Source organism: Aptenodytes forsteri, unplaced genomic scaffold, assembly GCF_000699145.1.
Source record: "Aptenodytes forsteri isolate BGI_AS27 unplaced genomic scaffold, ASM69914v1 Scaffold377, whole genome shotgun sequence".
Taxonomy (NCBI): Eukaryota; Metazoa; Chordata; class Aves; order Sphenisciformes; family Spheniscidae; genus Aptenodytes; species Aptenodytes forsteri.
The window spans coordinates 468,375-473,691 of record NW_008796176.1 but is presented as its reverse complement, the minus strand read 5'-3'; positions in this window follow the sequence as shown (position 1 = coordinate 473,691).

Sequence of the window (5,317 nt, the reverse complement as noted above, 5' to 3'; positions counted from 1 at the left end):
GTTGGGTCGATGGTTGGACTTGATGATCTTAGAGGTCTTTTCCAACTTTAATGATTCTATGATTCTATGATTCTATGTTTCTAGAAGACTCTGCAACAGCAAAGTGCAGTATCTGTGAGGAAATGGTTGCTCTCAGATACGGCTTTTCATTTTGATGGCCTACACTAAGTAATCTTGAGCACTCTAATCCTCTGAGCTGACTTTATAATGAATTAACATCCAAAAAGGATTACATGCTTAACTCCCATCAGGTGTCTGACTGAATTTCGTTGCAAACTTGTAAACTTCGGAGAGAGCAACATTATAAAAGTCCTTTTATAATGTTAGCTTCTTTTAGATCTTCCCCTAAATTACTTAAGGATTTTGTACCCTTACATTACCTAGAACCTACATACCATCTTCTTTTTTCTCATCTTTTTTGTTCCTTAAAGCCTGCCATTCCTTTCTAAATGTCATCTTGTACAGCTGCCAGCTATACAAACATAAGCGCAGAATAACTCTTACAACTGTTGCCTATTAAATTTACACTGAATTTAGATGATCCTGTCATTGAAACAACATCTGGGCTACTACATTCTTTTTTAGTTCTGCCAAACAGTTTAAAGCAACAGTGTGAATAGAGAATACTTTTCTGCTAGATATGCAGTAATCTATCTTTGTTGCTCTGCATGTGTAATTATGCAAATATCACATTTGGAAACTTATTACATTGATTATGGAAGAGAATACAGGTGATACAATGCTCTCACTAACTTAAATATTCAAAAGACAATGGTGGAATTGAGAGTAGAATTTATGATGATAATGTTCCTACAGATTTCTAATCTTCTTAGTAATATACCAGTTAAGCAAAACATAACAAAATCAGCTGGAAGCATCTTCTACTTTTATTATAAGCTTCATCATTCCCTCCCACCTTACTTTTTCTGTCTTTTAGCATTCTTTAGCCATTTTGAGTTCAAATTATGAACAGTTTGAAAGAGGGGGCTGTCTCCTCCAGATTGGAAAATCTTCCTATTTAGGATCTCCTAAAGCTTCTTAATAAGAAGTATAATTTAATATACAGCATTAAAAATTTCAGCTCCAGTACATTAATTAATCTGTTACAGATTTTAGAATATTTAAGAGTACTGCTCTCATCTCAGAGAGTAGCAGAGAAGCAGCTTCTAGAAATGTAGATCAATATTAAGCTACTCAAATCACACTTTTAAATTTGCAGAACAGTTAGTATTGGTAAAAATTTGTCCTCTTGTACAACAGGATGCAGCAAACTGGATTACACTTCCAATGAAGTTATGATCTCAGCCATAACACTGGTGTAAATCTTTAGTGATTGCAGTAATTAACAAAAGACAATGTAGAGGACTCCACTATCTAAAATGTAGACTGTTAGGGGACTAAGAGGAAATGTAGATAACTGTTTAGTTTTAGAAATAGAAGTTTGTTTGCTCTGCTCTGGATATGTAAGAATCATGGAATTGTAATTTGGTTTGGAAGGGTTGTCGAGAGGTCGTCTAGTGCAACCTTTTGCTCTAAACAGGTCTATTTACATCAGGTTGCTCAGGGCTGTATCTACTGCCTCTCCTCCTATTGCTGTGCACCCTCAGGAAGAGTCTGGCTCTGCCTTCACTGTATCCTCCAATTACATAGTTGTAGACAGAAGTGAATCCTCTCATTGCCTGAGTTTCTCTTCTTCAGGATAAAAAGGCAGAACTCTCTCAATATTTCTTCACAGGTCACGTTCTCCAGCCCTCAGCCATCCCAGGACGCACTTGTTCCAGTATGCCAACATTATACTTGTACTGGAGAACTCCAAACTGGACGCTGTACTCCAGATCCACTTGCCTGGATTGGCTGGCTACGCTCTTGCCAATACAACCCAGGATGCTTTTGGGCTTCTTTGCTGCAAAGGCACACTGCTGTTTTGTGTTCATCTTGTCTTCTGCTATCACCTCCAGATCCTTTTCTGCAGAGCGGCTTTCTACATAGTCAGACCCCAGCCTTTGAGTCTGACAGTCCAGCAAACTTTCTATCCACTTCATTGCTAACCAGCCTGTAGCTCATGGATGTGGTGATAAGAAGACTATGGGAGACTTTCAGAGGTCTTGCTAAAATCAAGTTATAAAACATCCACTGCCCTCCCCTTGCTCACAACACCAGTTGTTTCATCACAGAAGACAATGAAGTTGATCAGGCATGACTTTTCCATAATAAACCCATGCTGGCTGCTCTCAATCACCTTGTCTTTCACATGTTAAAAAAACCCTTTAGAAGAGGATTTGCTCCATAGCCTTCCCAAAGACTGAGGTAAGGCTCCTTCTTGCTCTTCTTGAAGATGGGTGTGGCCTTTGCATCTTTCCGGTCAACAAGAACCTCTCCAATTGCTGTCACCTTTCAAAGATAGTAGAGGGTGGACTTGCAATGACATCAGCCAGCTCCTTCAGCACCCTTGGATGTATCCCATCTGGTACCTGGGACTTGCGCATGTCCAAGTGGGTTAAGTGATAGTGAACTCTTTTCTTCTACTACATTCTCCTTACCTTTCCTTTTGCTACTGATGTACACATCTTTCATTTTGGTTTTCTCGTTTTCTCTTGGTAATTTCAGTTCCAGCTGACCTTTGGCTTTCCTGACTCTGTTCCTACATGTGCAGGCAATGTCTTCTTACTGCTGCTTCCATCTTATGTCCCACCTACTTTTCTCCATCTGAGCTCAGACAGGAGCTTCATGTTCATCCATGCTGGCCTTCTGTCATGCTTGCTTGCCTTCCTGCACACTGGAAAGGACCATTCCTCTGCTCTGAGGAGGCTGTCCTTGAAAATCAGCTAGCTCTCCTGCACCCTTTTGCCCCCTGAGGCAGTTTTCCATAGGATGCTGCCAAGCTGGTCCCTGAAGAGGCTAAAACTTGCTTTTCTGAAGTCCAGGATTATAATTCTGTTGTCAGTCTTGCTCAATTCCCTTAAACTCCACAGTCTCAGGGTCACTGCAGATCATATTCTAAGGATATTGTGATTGAAAATACCCATAATAAGATTAGCTGTTGCTGAGAGCTATAGCTGTGAAAGTATTACAGATAATGTAAATTAGTTTACTAGAGAAATATTTCTTATAAAAATATTGAGAAAGATGACCTCCAGATGGCACAAGAAGGAAAGCTGTAATGGTTGTCCCAGTCTACATATTATATCAATTTAACATATAATGTTAATTTTACTCCCCTGAAATTGCATGAGCAAGCCAAATAACTAGAAACTGGGTTTAATTAATGTCAAAATCTGCATCCAGATATGAGAAAGCAAGTAGTACTCAGGTTAAATTATTTTGAGGTTAAATTGTTTTAAGGGAGACAGTTCACAGATTAGGAGTTTACAAGGACGAGTAAAGATGCTACAAAGGTATGGTCTTTCCTATGCTAGAAGATTAATTTTAGTTCTGAGTTTTAGAAATGCGTGTCTAGAATGGTGTAGGATAGTTGATCCTGGTTTGGACTATGGGGATGAAATATCCAATTTTTAAAACTGTTCTTATGATTGATGACTTGGCTTTCCCCTCCCCTCCCCCCTCTTTCCTAGTATACAATAGAAATGATTAGTTCTTCCTGGTTTTATCCATTCTTTCTGTTGTGTAATATATTAATGCATTTATCAGGATAAGTATTTTTTTAAATGTACATTGAAAACACCCTGCTCACATTGTTATGTGGTTTGTGTTATTTTCCTCATGTCCCTATGCTTACCTTACCAAATTTCTTCAATTTGTAGTTCCTGATTTGCATTCATTAACATTGTTATCTTTTCTGCCATTCATTGTAAGCTTTTAATTTTGCTTCACTTTTAATCCAGTGTGATTTTTTTGGTCTAATCCAGTCTGATCTTTTCTTTGCATATCTTGTAAAAAAAGCTTAAGTGATTTCTGTGTATCAAAGCATTTGTTTCTTTTTTTCAGATGATGCTTGCTGAATTTGTGAAAGCACCAGTTCTTAAAACACCATGTCTGTGTATTTCAGCAAGAGACTTTTTCTTATTTTTTGACTGAGTTTAAATCATGATCACTCATTTCTGAAATCTCACAAATTATCCTAAGGGAGGGATTTTCTCCAAATCCTGTGAAAATAGAGAAGACAGTTTTCAATGTTTTACCTCTTGCTGAATGTCAGATGTGAGAGAGATACTGTGAATGTTTCAGCTATGAAAAAGTTCAATCAGAGCTTGCATCATTTTATATGCTAGAGAACTCACCATGAGACATAAATCTATAGAAAACCACAGTTTTGGTCCTGCCACTCCCAGAGTCACTTGTCAGTGCTGTGATGAATTCCTATTCTTAGTAAAGAGGGGTCTGGGATGTAGAATGCTACATCCAGTGAAAGGGAAATTTGAGATGAGATGATCTGTCTCTGTCAAAGAGTTCTGAGAATTTTATTCCAGAACTAACATTAACATTGATTAAAAAGAGTTAACAAATTACTATTAATCATACTGAAGTTACTTGTGACAGCATATGCACTTTTTACGCATTACAGATAAATGTTAAAGCACAGTGTATTTCCTGACTTCCATCCTGCCTTGTTGGCTGCAAAGGACACCAGCAATTCTGAATTGCTCTAACCTTTTAACAGCACTGCAAGGTAAAATGGCATATGTGGTGAGGGAATCAGCTGGCCAAACAGCTGATACCTGCAGAGTTGATGAGATAAGTCAAGTTTAAATTGACTCTAAATGTTAAGGCAGACTGAAATTTTCTTCCCTGCCATATTTCAGATGCTGACTGCTCAAGCCTGAAGTTTTGATTCAAGCACAGATGTGGGCTGACAATTACTGTCTGTAGGAGGCCTTGTCTTTAGGAGGAGTATTATTATGTCTTCAAAGGGTACTGGTTATCCTTTGGATAAATTGCCAGAATTGCTTTCAAACCACTAGTTGAGGCCTAAACTCTTTCTGAATTTTCCAAAGAACATTAATGTTTATAAGCAAACTAAAATAGTTCTCTCATATATTTTCCCAATTTTTTTCCCCATGCTTTTATTCTCAAACTGTGAAAAAATGTGCAGTTTGTGAATATAATATATATGGAATTTTATGTGCAAGCTTATGTAATTTATACTAAATGTAGAAATTGAATTTTATGAAATGCAAGACACATTTGAACGTACATTATCTCTTCCCTACCTTTGGAACTTTTAATATCCTTCATTTTGCTCTCAAACCTCAAGGTTAACGCTTCAGTACCCTTTCTCATAACCCAAAGAATTACTGTTGCTGCTGACATATGCATTCATTTAATATCAAATTTGAAATGGAAGGGAAAAATTATCTTT